We start from the raw sequence: 18,713 nt of genomic DNA, 5'->3' as shown, positions 1-18,713 counted from the left end.
TACGCCTATGCTGATGGTCTGTCCAGATTTTTTCGCCTTAGTGAAGAGAACTCCCAAGGGGAAGGGCAGTTCTCCCCACATTTCAGCTGGAGGGGACACATGTTAGACCTGGTAATATTGGCGTGGGTCTCCCTTCCATTTTTTACTGTTTGCCTCCTCTGTTTTTGATCTGTTTTGCTGGTTAGATGCTTTTGGCACTGTGCCACTGCTATTCAGTGCCACAGTGCAAGTGCTCCCTATGTTAAATTGATGTACTGATTTGTGCCTCCTCTGTTTTTGATCTGTTTTGCTGGTTAGATGCTTTTGGCACTGTGCCACTGCTATTCAGTGCCACAGTGCAAGTGCTCCCTATGTTAAATTGATGTACTGATTAGTGACTCCATGGTTGGGTTATTTGATTTACTTGTCAGATCCCAGTACAGTACACCATGTGTGCCCAGAGCTTGTAAATCAAATGCTGCTGGTGGGCTTGCAGCGCTGGTTGTGCCACCCACAGAAGCAGCTTGTAAAGTGTATCTCTGGCCTGCCATTGCTGAGCCTGTGTGCAGTCTCTTACTGCCATGTTATCTTGGCGAGTGCACCCACCTGCCAGTCCCTTTTCTTCCTATCAGACACCCCTAAGGTAGGCTCAAGGGCAGGGTGCACTGTAAGTATAAGGTAGGACATGCCCTATTGTGTGTGGCATGTCCTAATAGTGAATTACAGTCATGTTTGTTTTTCACTATTACAAGGTTTCCTGTTACCCATAGGCCAGAATGGGCAGTTTGATTATTACATCTTATAATCCTAACTGACCCAGGGAGCATGGTAGAAATTCAAATTTAGTATGCCTGAACTCAGAATGATAAATTACATCTTTTAGTGAAGTTGGTTTTAACATTCTGTATTTGAAAATACCACTTTTAGAAAGTAGGTCTTTCTTTGTCTAACCATCCAGCCTGCCTCTGCTATCTTGTGTATTGTGTGCCTGGTTTTGTGAGTGACAGGGGCTGGGGGATTCCAGGAGACAGGGTGAGTCAGCACAAGGCTGAATAGACCGATTTGCATGCAGATGGGTGGGAGGAGTAGCACCGGGTCCGAATAGGGCTGTGCCTGCCTTCCACAATGCTGGCTCCACCTCCTGTGGTGTGTCTGATGACCCTGGCCCATCCTGCCAAAGGAAAGCAGGAGCCATGTAAACAAAGTGCTCCAGGACTGCACAGAACAGGTTTGGACTGGGTACATGACCCTCTGCCTTCAGAGGACAAAGGATTTGCTAGTATAAATATTGAGACCTAGACCACAAGACTTTAGATCACTTCTGAAACAACAGGACAAACCTCTGCCAAGGAGAAGAACCAAGGAAGCTGTTGGAGTAGTACTGCCCCCCTGCCAGTGTGCTGTGTTGGCCTACAGTGGTGTCTTCAGGGCCAAGGAGAGGAGAAGGAACTTTTAAAGAACTTTCATCATCCTGCAGAATATTACTCCAAGGGCTTGAACGTGTGCTTGCCTCCTGCTGAAGTCTCAGGGACAAAAGACTTCACCACCAGCTCCCCTCTGACTGTCCTTGCTGGGAATTCTGTCTGCAGAAGCCTGCGTGATGCTGGGAGCTGGAAGCGCGACACATCGAGAAGAAGCGCGTCGCAGTCGCAGTCGCAGCTGTTGCTGTCGCATCGCCTGAAAAGCGTACCTTCGCCAAAGCTGTTACCAGACCCATCTCCAGAGAAGCGTGTCGCCGCCGCAGAGGTCGCCGTCGCATCACCGGAGAAGTGTGTCACGGGCCGGTCGTGGCTCCAAAGTTACAGAGTTCGCCACATGGCCTCCAGGCGTGCACGCATCGTCTTCGCGTCGTCGCATCAAGGGTGCAATCTTCTTGTATCACACCGGATTGTCGCGTCGCATCGAGGCGCCATCTTGCCGCATCATAACCGGGCCGCAGTACGAGAATCTACACATCACCTCCTCTCGGGTAAGGACAAGACGCATCCCCTACTCTGAGCAAGCATTGAGGCCCAGCGCATCGTCTCCCCCAAAGCAAGGAACCGACGCATCTCCAACTCTGCAAGCCTTTTGTTTGTTTTGCGTTACGCATCCAGGTACTTTTGTGAGAACTGTGTCGCATTTATCATCAACTTGAACTAAGCGACTTCTACCATCTTTAAGTCTATTTTAAGAACAGTATTGTGGATTTTTGTCATTTGTGGTCTTGTATTAAGTCTGTATAAAGAATACTTATTTTTATAAAACCTGTGTTGTTTCCATCTGTAGTGTTTTCACTGTATTACTGTGTGTGTTCACAAATGCTTAACACACTGCCTCTGAGATAAGCATGTCTGCTCGTGCCAAGCTACAAAGGGGCTGAGCAGGGGTTATCCAGTAGTGTAATCCCTTTTCCCTGACTTAGAAGCAAGGGTCCCTATTTGGTCAAAGGTGTATACCATTGCCAACTAGAGACCCCCAGTTCTAACAGCATTCAAGGCTACTGCCATGTAAAGCACCTAAGCACCTGGACACCCTAGGGCAAGTAAACCTGAACTCATGTTGCTTTCTTGAACCTTTGCCCCTTCTTACCTTAAGTCGAGAACAGAAGTCCTGTAGGCCGTCTGTAAGTGTGTCTATTGAGTGAATGTTTCTCCCACAGGATAGCATTACCGCGTTCGAGCTGCCATTTTTTACTGTAAAATGTGATCAAATATTTTAATAATATCTAAAGTACTTACCTGATTCTGATAATCTAGGTGTCTAAAATGATATTAAAAAAGTATGCTATTTTTCTAACTTGGTCTTGAGTTTCTTCTTCAGTGTGTGTCTTATTTATTGACTGTGTGGTTAACAAATGCTTAGCACTACCCTCTGATAAGCCTAAACAGCTCGCCCACACTAACACATAGAGAGAACTTGGGATTATTAATTAAAGCCATGTAAGCGAATAAGGGTCGTCTGGACTTTCTATATAGTGTACCTCATTTTGGTACACTATATAAAAGCCAGCTTCCTACAGGCATGGCCACCAATCATGTACGGTATCTCCCTCTTGCCCATATCCCTTCAGGACAGCATGTGCTCTAGTCATGTTCCCACTTATCAAACTACTGGCAGGTTGTATGGCACATGCTGAATATCACAAGTGACTTACATTTCTTACCCTCGGCTAAATTAGCCATCCTCTCCGACACTTCTGATATAGACAACACTACCCTCCACTGGCGAAGATGGCTAACCATCCCATTCATGATCCCAAAAACATACATCCTCAGACACCGGAGGTTGGCAAAGACATCTACACAGATAAAATGGCTGTCACACAAATATATTATCTATAGGCTTCAAGAACAGACACCGTTGTTCGATCAGATTTAGTAGCCATTTTTAATTTGTTAAGTAACGCACTCTTAAAACGACCAAGCTAACTTCTTGTGCTGCATATCTTTTCATAAAACCCCATCCTACTTGGCTATCCTTCATATAACTACATAAGGCTGGGAAGAGCTTCTGCCTCAAACATCGATCAGATAGTGTCATGTGCAAAAGTAAATACCAGCATATGCATACTTCTCTTTTTTCCTTATGAAGGTTCTCAAACAGAATTATCTTATCTACAGGTTCTCAACAACTCGCAGTTTAGCTTCCCAGTCAACCTCTCCCTCCAGAACTCAACACTCTCTACACCACCCTCCTCAAAGTCCACTAGTACACCATTTATAAATATACACATATATCATTGCCAGTAGCCTTAGAGTTATATTTAAATGTTTTGCAACCTCATACGACAATCATTGTTTCAAGTGCAATTTAAACACTGAATAACTGAAAGTTTTCTGACTCTGATTGAGGACCGGAGAACACGCTGTGGCTGGCAGTTCGTGAATAAGAATTCAACTCGAGAAAAGTGGTTTATATGAACACTCTTGTGATGAAAATTAACAACAGGTGGGAATGCTATGTGATTTTAGCTGTTCTCTAATCTTCGGATTACCACTGAATTGATTGATGGACCTCCATCAAGTCCTGAGGATGGTCTCAATGAATCACTAATACGGAGTCCGAAACGCTGACACAATATAAGATCTGGAGGGCGTGACTGAATCTGGATGAAGGAGGAGATTCAAGCTCTTTTTTATAAATCATCAGGGCTGGTCTTCCAGGATAGTCTATCCTTTAAATCTTGGACTTGATTCATCTATCTATCTATCTATCTATCTATCTATCTATCTATCTATCTATCTTGTCCATATGAGTTTCCGTTATTAAGAAGGAAGTGGTGATGGGGTTCAATTATCCCACTGTAAAGGGGACATGAATAGGGTACTTGTACATTACAAATTTGTTCTGCATTAAAGTACTGAAGAATCATTATATCCCTCTCCTCTGTGAATTGTATAACATGAAATGCAAAATTAATTAATAGATTTATTTGATGCACAAGGGGCACTTTTGTTTGTTGTGAACTGAAAACTGAAAACTAGAGCACTTTCGAATCAAAATCACATGTTGGGTAATAATAATTAGAGGGGTGCATGACTAAAGATGTGCTCTAAGTTAATTTTATTTTATACCACCTTTGAATAGTATATCAAGTTTTTAATCAAGCAACATACGTTGTTGGAATTTATGCACCTCCGGAGCTATAAATAGACAAAGTATGCACTGGCTTAAAAACAATCAATCAAGTTGTACTTGTATAGCGTGGCTTATCACCCGAGAGGGTATCATAACAACCTAAAATGTTGTCAAGGCATCATAAAGCTATGATCCATATTGTTAATTAGAGATGGGCAAGCTACTGAAAGCTCAAGTCAGACTGAAGCCTGCACCAGGCTTAGCTCTAGGTCCTGTTAGAATCACAAGCACATAATGAGTTGAGCTTTCATATGGCTTCTACCTGCCTTCCTCCCACTGCCTAAGATGTGGCATTATAGTTCAGAGATGCCGATTGTCGAACTGGGGAGCCACTTTTGAGTCTCTGCATCAGTTTAAGATCTTATTATTCAGGGCAAATCACTATCTCTTTATGCTTATAATTAATGCATGTCACCTTGTGTAATGTAACTGGCGCTCATATTAAGTGCTCCAATATCTTTGGATGGAATTTGCACTATATTTTAAAAACTGCAGACAAATGCCCTGTGAGATAAAAGCAAAGAACGTAGCATAAGGAAAGATAAATAGGTAACCATTTACTGGCTGATTTCTACAAAGTGAAACCAGAAACCCTGGATAGATTGTGGCTTCAACGCTTAAAATATGTAATTTTAGGCAAATATAATTCACAAAAACACTTTTTTCTTCATTAACGCGCAATTTCAAACATGTGAGCTCACACTACCAGTTGTACAAAACTGCCACTTTTAATAAGTACTACCAAGTGCAGTGCTATAATGTGTCCAAATAACATCAAAGCTCCCACATGCTAAAGAAATACACTTTGAGTTTTAAAGAAACTTATCTTTTATGTGATGTTTGCTGTATGATATACCTTGTTTTCTGAAGGCCTGTATAAAACATTGCAGTAAGGAGTAGTTTCTGTCCTGTAACTACAGTTCTGTAGTAGGGGTATCTCTGTTCTAGTAATAATCTAGTTAATAGTCCCGCCCAGGTAATGCAGCCTATAAAACCAGGCTACACTTACCAGTACTTCAACTAGATATTCCACCAAAAATCCACAAACAGCAAAGCCTGTCCAGATTTCCCTTGCCTCAGCAGCAAAAACCCCTCTGGAATGATAGAGAGGAAGACCTGGACAGACAAGCCCCATAGGCTGCCATTATGTGACTCAGAACAGGATACTGTGCCTTTAAGAGAACTTTCCAGAACTTCACAGTATCCCAGAATGCACTGCAGGTCCCTTTTACTTTCAGTTCTTTTTGAAGGCGTAACACGCCAGACCTGTAGCATCCCTTACATGAATATCTCTCTCTACACCGGGGAGGAGGGCGGGCGCTTATGTCTAGAACAGAGATACCCCTACTACAGAACTGGAGTTACAGGACAGAAACTACTCCTTCTGTAGTAGGGGATCTCTGTGTATAGTCATAATCTAGTGAATAGAATGGCAAGCCCATCCCCACATCAAAGCGGCGGTGGAGAAAATCAACACCACTATTGTGCGAACAAATTTCGCAGCGAAGCCTGCCCAACCTGAGCGTCTGCCCTGGCATCAGTGTCCAGACAGTAATGCTTAGCAAAGGTATGAACCGACTTCCAAGTGGCCGCCTTGCAGATTTCTGCAATAGGAACATTACGGAGCAAAGCTGTCGTGGCAGCTTTGCCCCTGGTGGAATGAGCCTTAGGTTTACCCCCCTAAGGTCTTATTAGCCTTTTGGTAACACAGCTGTATGCAGGACACAATCCACCTAGAGATGGACTGCTTAGAGGTAAGCAAGACCGGTCCCGACTGATCCATAATTTGTCTGACCTACGAATATATTTGGTCTTATCCAGAAAAAATTTCAACACCCTCCTAACATCCAGGGAATGTAAAGACCTTTCCGCTGGAGATGAAGGATTCTGAAAATTGTAGGAAAAGTTATGGTCTGGATGACATGAAAATCAGAAATTACTTTGGGAAGAAATTTAGGGCGAGTACGCATAACAACCTTAGCAGCATGAAATACAGTATAAGGTTCTTGGCAACACAACGCCTGAATTTCACTCACCCTGCGGGCCGATGTATTGGTCACGAGGAATGCCGCCTTCCAAGACAGGTGCTGCAACGAAGCCTTATGAATAGGTTCAAAAGGCTCCTTCGTCAAGCAATCTGGACAGCACCACATTCAATTCCCATGTAGGCGATGGAAGCCGGACAGGAGGGAATACTTTCTTCAAGCCTTCCAAAAAATATTTGATTACAGGGATCTGGAAGAAGGAAGTCTGTGAAGGGCATTTCCTGTAGGCAGTCAATGCAGCGAGATGAACCTTAATGGAATGAACATTAAGGCCAGACTGCGCCAAATGTAGACGGTAAGGAAGGATGATGTCTTCCTTGCACGTCGTTGGGTCATAGTTCTTGGACTTGCACCAGATACAGAACCGCTTCCACTTGTAAGCATAGGAAGTCCGAGTGGAAGGTCACTTTGCCTCCTTCAGTATGTCCATGCAATCTTCGGGTAGATTCAGATGGCCATATTGCACTATCTCAGGAGCCATGCCGCCAAACTCAAAGACGAGAGGTTGGGGTGCAACATCTTCCCCCGAACTTCGTGAGAAGGTCCGGCCTGCACGGCAGCCGTATGTGCGGAAGGAGAGATCGGTGAAGCAGGTCCGTGAACCACCACTGCCTGGGCCATTCCGGGGCAATCAGGATCATCCGCGCCCTGGACTGGGACAGCTTGATGAGCACCGCCGGAATCAGGGGAATGGATGGAAAAGCATACAGAAAGCTGTTCAACCAGTTGATCCATAGCGCATTCCCCAGCGTCCCCTGCTGGTAGTACCTGGAGGCGAAGTCTCGGCATTTGCTGTTTTCGGCGGTGGCAAACAGATCGACGTCTGGAGTCCCCCACCTTGCGAAGACTTCTCCTAGTACTTCGCCGTTTATGACCCATTCGTGGTTTTCCTGAATCAGTCTGCTCAGTGCGTCCGCCTGAACATTCTGCACACCTGGCAGATGGGTAGCCGTTATCGTCAGTCCTCTGGCCAGAAGCCAATTCCTGATCGCCTGCGCCTCCTGCGACAGAGTGCGTGATCTCGAGCCCCCCTGATTGTTGAGGTAATACATTGTGGTTGTATTGGCCGTCTGTGCAAGCAGAGAGTTGGTCTGAAAGGACAGATGAAAGGCCTTCAGTGCCAAGTGAACAGCTCTGAGTTCCAGGAAATTGATGTGATACGTGGACTCCATCGGGGACCACGTTCCTTGAATTTTTAAGTCTCCGGAGTGCGCCCCCCAACCGTGGAGAGAAGCATCCGTCGCGAAAGTCTGAGTGGGAACGTCTTTGCGGAAGGGAAACCCTCTGAGGAGATTCTTCGCTGAAAACCACCACTTCAGAGACTGAAGAGCATGCAGAGACAGTCGTATCTTGTCGTCCCAAGACCCTCTCTTCTGATCCCACTGATCCTCCAAGCACTCCTGCAACGGTCTCATGTGCAGCCGTGCGTGTGGCGTTAGGAAGATACAAGAGGCCATTGATCCCAGTAGAGAAGACACCGTCCTCACTGTTGTAGATGGAGTGGTCATAAGAGCCTGAGCCTTCCGAAGGAGTGATAACCGTCGCTCCTCCGAAGGAGACACGCTTGCTGACAGCGTATTGATGGTGGCTCCCAAGTACTGAATGCACTGGACCGGAGTCGGGACAGACTTGGACATGTTGATGTGCAACCCCAGCTTGTTCAAGAGAACGCACGTCTTCTGGAAGTGTGCCTGAGCTTCAGAGAAGGAGGAGGCCTTGATCAACCAATCGTCCAGGTATGGGTAGACAAACACCTTGTTCTTCCTTGGGTGTGCTGCTACCACTGCCATGCACTTAGAGAATGTACTGGGCGCAGACTTCAGCCCGAATGGCAGTACTGTGTATTGATAATGATTGGTGCTGACTTGAAACCGCAGGAACTTCCTGTGTTTGTGTGCAATGGGCACATGGAAGTACGCATCCTGTAGGTCTATTGCACATAGCCAGTCTCCCTGTTGCAACTGAGGGTAAATCTGATGCAATGACAGCATGCAAAACTTTTCTATGCGAATCCACTTGTTTGCCTGTCGCAAGTCCAGAATGGGCCTGAACTCGTTCTTGTCCTTCTTGCGAACCAGGAAGAACCGGGAGTACAGACCTCTTCCTCTTTGAGACAGAGGTACGTCTTCTATCGCCCTTTTCCTTAACAGGATATCGTCCTCTGCCTGGAGCTCGAGCAGTTGAAACCGCGAGCTGAATGGAGGAATTGGTAGAGGCGGGCTGGTGAACCGAAGACTGTATCCATTGCAAACAATATTCAGCACCCACTTGTCCTGAGTAATTTGTCTCCACTCTGCCAGAAAAAATTGAACGCTTCCCCCCACCGGAGCGGGTAACGGATGTAGGGGAAGTAACCGCTCAGGGTCGAGACCCGGCCGGGCCCTTGTTCGCTGTAGAGGACTGCTGTCCCCCTCTACCCTTCTGGCACTTCTGGAATCGCCGGTTGGCGAGAAACATGTTGACCACATCAGGGGGTTGAGTTAGCCTGCTGTATATTTATACGGTCTCTAGCTCCCCTCTCACCCCCTTTTAACCAGGGAATCAGCCACGTTAATAAAAGTCAGTGTGGACTGACTACCCTTTTTAACTTTCACCCACACTTGCACAGACTACACTTCTTTCATCCTCACACACACCCACCGTCGGCTAGGAACAAAAGAACCCCGCCAAAAGAGTGCCTCCGGGTGCTCCGACAGACATTGCAGCGCCGGTCTGTCGAGGGGCAGTGAGTCGATGACACTGGACACCCTCCAGTTAGGGTGTGTTTCACACCTAATACTCTGGGTGTGTGAGGCTCTCTAAGATCCGACAAGGGACCCCTTCCAGTCACCTTACTTTTGATACCTAATCCTCCCTCCTTGTTGTCACTCCTTCCCTGGGGAACTTTGTACTCTACTGTTTGCTTTAGTTGAGGACATGTACACTGGACCCCATTAAATATCGTCCTTCCTGTTCCCCTCGTTGTTGAAACTTCTGGAAGGGTCTCCGGAACTGCTGCTGTTGTTGCTGCTGCTGTCCCAAAGACTGACCTCGTCCTCTTCCCTGTGCACCAAACCGTCTCTGGAACGGGCAGTAGGCCTTTTTTTCTTTGGGCTTCTCCAAGCCCACAGCCGTCAGGTCTCTGCCTCCGCCTTAATGCGGGCCATCTCATCATCTGCATGCTTTCCGAACAAGGTTTACACGGAAAAGGGCAGATTGGCCACCCGCTGCTGGGCCTCCGGCTTGAGTGATGTGAGCCTGAGCCAAGCATGGCGCCGCTGGTTGATCCCATGACAGTACCCATGGGCAGCCAAAAGAGAGACATCCGCAGCCGCGCTGATGACCTGGTTTGACACCAGCATCCCCTCTTTGAGGATCTCTTGGAAGTCCTCCCTCTTGTCTCGTGGCAGAAGTTCCATGAACTGTTGCAGGGAGTCCCACAGGGCACGGTCATACCGCCCTAGCAACGCCGTATCGCTGGACGCCTTCATGGCCGTGGATGCAGTCTCACAAGCATTCCTTCCAGCCTAGTCGATCCATCGGCTTTCCTTATCGGGCGGCACGGTGGAGGACGGGGAGGTAGAATGTAACTTCCTGGCCGCCGTCACTATAACAGAGTCAGGCACCGGATCTATCCGCAGAAAGGCCGGGTCCGAATCCGGGGCCCTGTACTTCTTCAGAAGTCGGGAGGGAGTGGCCTTCACCACCGCTGGCGTGAGGAACAGCTCCTCCGCAGGCTCTACCAAACCAGGCACTAGTGGCAGTAGAGGGCGAGACAAATGCTTCTTGTGAAGCGTTTCGAATATCATGGACGTCGTGGGTGTTGGAGCCGTCACTGTGATTCCCAATTTTGCAGCCCCCCTCAGGAGAACCTCCTGGAATGTGCTGTCGTCGTCCACCGGAGACACCCTAGTCCCTGGGGAGTCGGACATGGTCGGTGAATAGGACCGGGTCCTGGAGGAGTCCGTGCGGGACCTATATCCCCGCCTATGGCGACGTCTTGATCTGGTGGAGGATCTACATGGACTCCTCGATCTTCCTCTCCATCCGGAGCGTGATCGCGACTTCCTTCGCCTCGGTCGATCCGCCGGTTCCACCAGAGCGGGCGACTTTGGTTTGGCCGGGGTCTTCGGCTTAGGAGTCCCCTTGGGAGGGGTCGGAAGTCTGGGCAGTGAGACCGACCTCGGAGGGACCGGAGGTGGCTTTTCTGGCAACTGAGGTCGAGGTACAGGTTGCAGAAGTGGTGGTAAAGGAGGAGGAGTAGGGGCCCTCGGAGGGAGATCCCTAGGCAATGGAGGCAGGGGTGTAACCGGCCTCTGTGACGGGGTATACACCGCGGAGTTGGCGAACCTCCCATGGCGTCAGACCTTCTTCCACGTCTCTTCGGCGTCGAAGAACGGCGACCGGACGGCGAGCGTCGGACCCTCGACGTCGAGCGTCTTTTCCTCGGCGTCGAACGTCTCTCCCTCGACGGCGAGTGCCTTCGCCTCGACGGCGACCTCGTCCGCCTCGACGACGACCTCTTGCACCTCGACGGCATCCTCTTGCGCCTCGACGGCGACCTCCTGCGCCTCGACGGCGACCTTCTGCGCCTCGATGGCGAACTTCTTGGCCTCGACGGTGATCTACTCCTCGACGGTGATCTACTCCTCGACGATTTTCTCCTTTTCGCCGACGGCGAACGGCGGTGTCGCCTCGACGGCGAGCGCCGACGCCGGGCCTTTCGACGTCGATCACTCGACGATGACTTCGACGAGGAAGACGACAAAATCGTCACAGGAGACTTCGACGGCGGTCTGTTCAATTCCTTCGACGTCTAGCGTCGACGTCGCTTCGCCCCAGACGACGGGGAACAGACTGTAGTCATCCCTCTCGACGCCGTAGTCGGTGCAATCGACCCAGACGGAGAATGGGGAGGCTTGCTGGTCTTCCTGCCCCTGGGGAGCCCCCCCAGAGGCCTCAGCACGGGCAGAGGAAGCCCCTTCAGACCCACCTTGCGCCTTCAGCCTTCTTTCCTCAAGGCCCTGAAGCCTGATCTTCTTTCTGTCCTTCAGGGTCCTGCCAGAGAAGCCCTGACAAATCACACACTCCTCTGGGACATGGGAAGAGGGAAGGCAGAGGATACACACCTCATGGGGATCTGATTTGGCCTTCTTCCTGGAGGACTCCGGACATTTGTCAAATAATGCAGGCATATTGGACATCAAAAGGGTGCAAAAACCAAGGAAAAAAGCACTAAAGTACTTTAGAAAGCACTCAACTTGAAACAAAAGTGAAAAATCACCAATAAACCCTTGAAAAGGGAGAGCTCAATGCTCCAGGGTCCTGCTTGCAGGAGCTGGAAAAAAGAACTGAAAGTAATAGGGACCTTCAGTGCATTCTGGGATACTGTGAAGTTCTGGAAAGTTCTCTTAAAGGTACAGTATCCTGTTCTGAGCCACATAATGGCAGCCTATGGGGCTTGTCTGTCCAGGTCTTCCTCTCTATCATTCCAGAGGGGTTTTTGCTGCTGAGGCAAGGGAAATCTGGACAGGCTTTGCGGTTTGTGGATTTTTGGTGGAATTTCTAGTTGAAGTACTGGACAGTGTAGCCTGGTTTTATAGGCTGTATTATCTGTCTTTAATTCTCTCTTAAGTGTCTGTGCAGTTCTGCATTTTTTTTGACACTTTAAGAGATTATTTTCGATTGCTCCGGGGTCCACGCACATGGGTGGGACTATTCACTAGATTATGACTATACACAGAGATCCTCTACTACAGAATTCTCCTTAACCCAGATGGCATTAGCGCTTTATTGATTTTAATTCAGATATACTGCCCTGAATGTCTCGTTTGTAAATAATGTTTGTATATATATCTAATTCCGCACTCTTTTTAATTATGTTTTATTCTTAAGTTTTACAATATGAAATGTTGTTTTTATGTACTTTTATGGTTCCTAAATAAGTATGGAAACCGAATAAAGTAATTTGAAATGAAATGAAAAATGATTTACCTAGCAAATATTTTCAGGGTTTGGCCTGTGTTCTAGGATATGAGCCAGGACCTTGGCTCAGCACTGGTTCGGCTCTCCGTTATTTGTAAGCTTTCCCACATCTACTGTTAATCACAATTACAGATCATGTCAACGTGAATACTGGTACCATGTGACCCATGTCATAGATTACATCTTCAGTCACTCTGGTTGTTAGCCAATATTACCTGGCATTCTGGGACCTGAAATTGTGTTTTTCTTGACAAGTGCAACAACAGCAAGACCATACATGCAAAAAGCCAGGAAAGATTAAAGGTACAACAGACAATATGGATAATGTTACTTACCTAGGTGCCCAGTAAGCATCTGTTCTTGGCATGTAGAACTGTAGGTTCACATGCTTTGCATACTCCTGCCATCTGGTGTCGGGTCCGGATGTTTGCAAGTTGTTTTTCCTCGAAAACGTTTTTCCAGTCACGAGGTAGGGGACTCCTCCTTTCAGTGATAGTGCGTATGGGCATCAAATCCATTGTTATATTATTTTCCCACAGAGGGTGAAAATGGAGTTAGTAAGTGTGGAATAGGGATGTCCATGGGTATGCGTATAAGATGAGGAAGAACTGCAACATGTATCCGGGGAGGAGGGTCGGCGCATGTGTATCTACAGCTCCACATGCCGAGAACAGATGCTTACTGGGTAAGTAACATTATCCGTTTGAGGCATGTGAGCTGTAGATCACATGCTTTGCACAAACTATACAGCAGTATTCTCTCAAAGCGGTGGCTAACCTGTAACTATTGCATTTGTCTGAAAAAGTGTTCTAAGTACTGCCTGGTCCACATTAGCTTTTTGTCTTGCTAACATATCTACACAATAATGTTTGGTGAATGTGTGCGGTGTAGACCATGTTGCAGCCTTAAAAATGTCAACTATGGGGAGGTTTCCTAAGAAAGCCATAGTAGCCCCTATTTTGCGAGTGGAATGCGCTCTAGGGGTTATTGTTAAAGTTCTTTTTGCTTTTACATAAAAAGTCTGAATACATTTAACAATCCATCTAGCAATACCTGATTTGGATATAGGATTGCCCATTGTGAGGTGGAGCAAAAGCAACAAAGAGTTGTTTAGTCTAACAAAATGACTTTGTTCTTTCTATGTCATATAAGAGGGCTCTTCTAACATCTAAAGTATGTAGAGCTCGTTCTGCCTCTGAATCTAGTTGAGGAAAGAATACAGGTAATTCAACTGATTGATTGATGTGAAAAGGCAGAAACTACTTTAGGTAGAAAAGTAGGGTTGGTACGGAGAACCCCTTTGTCTTTGTGAAGTTGTAAAAAAGGTTCTTCTATGGTTAGTGCCTGTAGCTCACCCACTCTCCTCAGTGAAAAAATTGCAATGAGGCAAGATATTTTCCACGAGAGAAACTGCAGTTCACATTTTTATTCAAAATGAGTGCCCATTAATTATGTGAGGACTATGTTAAGATTCCACACTGGGGCAGGTGGAAGTATTGGTGGGTTAACTATTTTACTCCTTCCCTAAAAGCTTTGATAACTGGTACTCTAAAGAGAGATAAGTGTTGACTATTTTGTAGATGAGCAGCTATTGCAGCAAGATGTAGGTGGATAGAAGTGTAAGCTAATTCTGACCGCTGCAAGTGTAACAAATATCATATGATTTTTTTATGGAAGCATCAATAGGATTGATGTTGTAATTATTACAATGGATAACAAAATGCTTCCATTTAGCTGCATAACAAGCTCTTGTAGTAGGTCTTCTGGCTTGTCTAATAATGTTCATACAGTCTGGCGGAAGATTCAGATAACCAAACTAGGACTTCAGGAGCCAGATAGCTAGGTTGAGTTCTTTGGGATTTGGGTGTCTGATTTCTCCATGGCTCTGTGTGAGGAGATTGGATGTTAGATGCAGCTTTTGCTGTGGAACTACTGATAGCTCCAACAGGGTCATGAACCAAGGTTGACGGGCCTATGTGGAAGCTACAAAAATCAGTGTGAGGGATGTTTGCTTGAGTTTCCAAACCACTGACGGAATGAGTGGGAGAGGCGGAAAAGCATATGAAAATATCCCTGACCAGTTCATCCATAGTGCGCTGCGTTTGGAGAGCGTGTGTCGATACCTGGAGGGGAATCTTGGGCATTTAGCATTTTCGTGTGTGGCGAAAAGATCTATTTGAGGAAACCCCCAACTTTGAAAGTATGGGAGGAGAACTTGAGGGTGAAGTTCCCACTCATGGATATGGTGCCGCTGTCTGCTGAGAAGGTCGGCACCCTGATTGTTTACACCTGGGAGGTGTTCTGCTGGGAGATAGATTCTGTGGTGTATGGCCCATTTCCAAGTGTCCTGAGCTAGGTGTGACATTTGGGTGTGTCTGTCCCCCGCCTCCCCCGCCGCCCCCCCCCCCCCCTCCCCCGTTGTGGTATATAATACATAGCGGCCATGTTGTCAGTGCGGACTAGGACAGCTTTGTCTACAAGATGAAGCTGAAAGGCTTTGAGAGCTAGAAACACTGCTAGCATCTCTAGATGATTTTATGTGGAGAGCTTTTTGCTTTTGACTCCACAAGCCTTGAATTGTGTGAGTCTGGAGATGAGCTCCTCAACCAGTGAGTGGCGCATCTGCCGTTAGTATTGTCTGTGGAACAGCGTCTATGAAGGGCTGCCCTTTTGACAACTTTTGTGGGTTCCACCACTGGAGAAAGCGATGAGTACGGCTGTTTACCAACACTAGATCGGTTAAGAGACGCTGCAACTGGCTCCACTGACTTGCTAAGCATTCTTGTAGGGGATGCATGTGAAACCTGGCATAAGGGAACAATCATGATGCAAGAGGCCATCATTCCAAGCAACTGCATATGCACTTGAGCTGGTACTGAGTGAGTGGGATGGAGAATTATAGCCTGAATATTGCAAATTTTGGCTGCATTGGGGAAAGACAGAGCTCTTTGAGTATCTAAAGTGGCTCCTAGATAGTTTTGAGTGTTGGAAGGTTGAAGATGCGACTTCAACACATTGACTGTAAACCCCAGTCGATGCAGTAACTGCAGTGTTATGTGAGTGTGCTGGAGTCACTTTAGGTACGTACTGGCTTTGATGAGCCAGTCGTACAAGTACTGGAAGACATGAATGTGTGACTACTGCAGACATTTTGTAAATACTCTGGGAGCCGTGGTCACTCCGAATGGGAGAACTTTGAACTGGTAATGCTGCCCTGTTACCACGAATCTGAGAAATTAGCAATGAGAGTGATGTATCGGAATGTGGAAATAAGCATCCTTTAAGTCTAGAGTAGACATAAAGTCGCCCTGCTGTAGAAGTGGGAGCACTTGTTTAAGCGCCACCATATGAAAATTAACGGATTGTATGTAAAGATTTAATTCTCTCGGGTCTAAAGTAGGTCTGAGAGAACCCTCCTTTTTGGGTATGGGAAAGTACAGGGAGTAAACCCCTGATATGATAGTGGTACGGGCTCTATTGATTCCTTCAAAAGGAGAGACTGAACTTCTTATTTGAGGAGGTGTAAATGGTCTGGTGAGATTTTGTGAGAACGTGGAGGAATGTTTGGAGGATTGTTGCTAAGCTCCAAGCAATAACCAGAACGGATAATTCCTAGCACCCATTTGTCTGTAGTTATTGATTGTCAGACAGGTAGGAATTGTGAGACACGTCCCCCTACAGGTGTTTATTGATCGGGGGAAGTGTAGGCAAATCACTGTTTGTTATTTGAGGGGGAGGTGCGTGTGTTGGAATCTCTACCTCTACCTCCAACTCTACCTTTGCCAATGTTGCCTCTGAAGCCTCCTCTAAAGAAACCCTTGGAAGCAGAGGGCTGATTGTTGCCCTTGTATGGTGTAGAGGAAGTGTCTGAAGAGATATTCTTGAACCCCCCCAGAAACAGAGGGTGCTCCGAAAGGAACCACGACTAGAAGGGGCCTGTAAAGCTCCCATAGAGATTTTGCCACGTCTGTCCCTTTTCATTTTCTCGAAGGACGTGTCCACTGCAGGATCAAAGAGGCGTTGTTGGTCAAATGCTGTGTTAAAAATAGAAGCTTGAACTTCTGGTATAAACCCTAAAATTCTTAACCATGCATCTCTCCTTAGAAGAATGCTGGTATTAACGGCTCTAGCCGCCGTGTCTGCCGCATCTAACGCACACCTAATGGAAGAATTAGAAATGAGCTTTCCCCCTTGCACTAGGTCTTGGGACTTATGGTCATCAGGAAGGAATTGAAGCAGTTGCTCTATTTCGTCCCAATGCGCCCTATCGTAACTAGCTAAAAGGGCTTGGGTATTAGCAATGTGCCAGTAATTTGCAGCTTGGGAGGCTACTCTCTTTCCACAGGCGTCTATCAGCTTAGACTCTTTGTCTGGAGGTGGAGCATCTCCCGACGTCTGAGAATTGGCCCGTTTACGGGCATTAGAAACCAATAAAGAGTCTAGCGGTAACTGGCCCTGGATGAAAACTGGGTCTGATGAAGCAGGTATATATTTTTCGTCTATCCTGGGCTGAGAATACGTGCACGAACAGGATCCTTAAATATGTCATCCACATGTCTTAACATACCTTTGAGCATGGGGAGTGTGTGTGTGGATCTTTGGGAACTACTAAGGGTGTTGAAAAGGGAATCCTCCTCTAGGGATTCCTTTTGTAATTGTACCACATAATATTCAGAGGCTCTGCTTAATACCTCTATGTAACCTACGTTGTCATCTGGTGGAGAGAGTTTAATAGGATAAAGGTCAGGATCATTATCTGTGGGAGAGTCTGTATTCTAATCCTTCCAGGGGTTTGCAGGTGAAGGATAATTGCCACCATCCCCATTGTCGTGATCATCAGGTGTATGTGGTGGTGGCGAATTAGTAGGGGTAATAAGCAAATGCTGTGTTTTTGGGGAAGGAGGTGATGGAGATGGAGGAGGAGGAGGAGAAGGGTTAGCACCAACATGTTTCCTTTTTAAAGGAATGTGCTAAGCTTCCTCTGATTCAGATTTGCATTTAAGTGGCAATTTGGTCGCAATATGTTCAGTGTTTGGATTATTGTAAAGTTTCTTTTGTTTCTGGTTCGGTTTTGAAGGCGGGACGTCAAAAGGGGGCGCTTTTCGTGGTATCAGAGCATCTTTATGTTTCGGTGCCGGTGTCTTGGGTGCAGAGGATTACAGTTCCGAAGACAGTTTCAGCATCAAAGGAGATGGACCGGAGGCAGGTTTCGGTTTCAACCCCAAAGGATTCGGCTTGGCGCCAGAGTGTGGGCAACTTTATACGGAGATGGTAGACTTTGACGTATGGTTCGGTGCAGAGCCCGAAGGCTAGGGTCTGGAAATAGGTTCTCAGTGCCAAAGGCAGAGGTGGGACCGGAGCCTTTTTCTTGGGCTGAGTTGAACTCTGGGGCAAGGAAGGATCAGTACTCACGATACGCTGACCCTACAGAATGTTTTCATCCACATAGGAGCCGGACTCGGCGATGGAGATAGGTTCTTCTTGTTCTTCCTCGGCCCCTATGACATAGCAAGTTGCTTGCTCGGAATCTTCTGCGAAGAAGTCCGGAATGGAGCCAGTGTTCTGACTCTGCATGTCGAGACGTCGAGCCAGATGGTCGTGGAGCGTTTTCTTCTAACTGAAAGATTTACACATGTTACAGTCCTGTTTGTTGTGCTCCGGAGATAAGCAAAAGTTGCACACTCCGTGTGAGTCGGTGCGCAGGAATTTCGCGTGGCACTGAGGACAGAATTTGAATGGACTCTGTTCCATCGACTGTGCGGCGGACCGGCGCAGGTAGGCCCGATGGCCTTCCATGAGTTTCCTGAATGAAAAGATATTTGGTTATTAACCACGGAGATACCATACGTGGAGAAAGGGAAATACGCAATAGAAAACAATACCGTTAAGGATAAGTGGATTGCGCATCGGGGGGAACCCGAGGTACGGTGTTGAACCAGAACGCAGCAATTGACGTCCAAACCTGATGGCGGAAAAAAAGATCTAACAATGGAGCAAATGCCCATGCGCACTATCACCGAAAGGAGGAGTCACCTACCTCGTAACTGGAAAGACTTCTCCAAAGAAAAACAACTTGCAAGCATCCGAACCCAACACTAGATGGCA

At 47.0% G+C, this 18,713-nt stretch overlaps 1 protein-coding gene across 1 annotated transcript in view; it reads right to left on the bottom strand.

The window, feature by feature from the left end:
• RRN3 (RNA polymerase I transcription factor RRN3) overlaps positions 1 to 18,713 on the bottom strand; it is a 546,972-nt gene that overhangs the window by 274,458 nt on the left and 253,801 nt on the right. The window lies entirely within an intron of this gene.

The sequence above is a fragment of the Lissotriton vulgaris genome, chromosome 10, assembly GCF_964263255.1.
Source record: "Lissotriton vulgaris chromosome 10, aLisVul1.2, whole genome shotgun sequence".
NCBI classification, from domain to species: Eukaryota; Metazoa; Chordata; class Amphibia; order Caudata; family Salamandridae; genus Lissotriton; species Lissotriton vulgaris.
The sequence above is the reverse complement of the archived record's forward strand: the minus strand, read 5'-3'. Positions and strand labels throughout refer to the sequence as shown.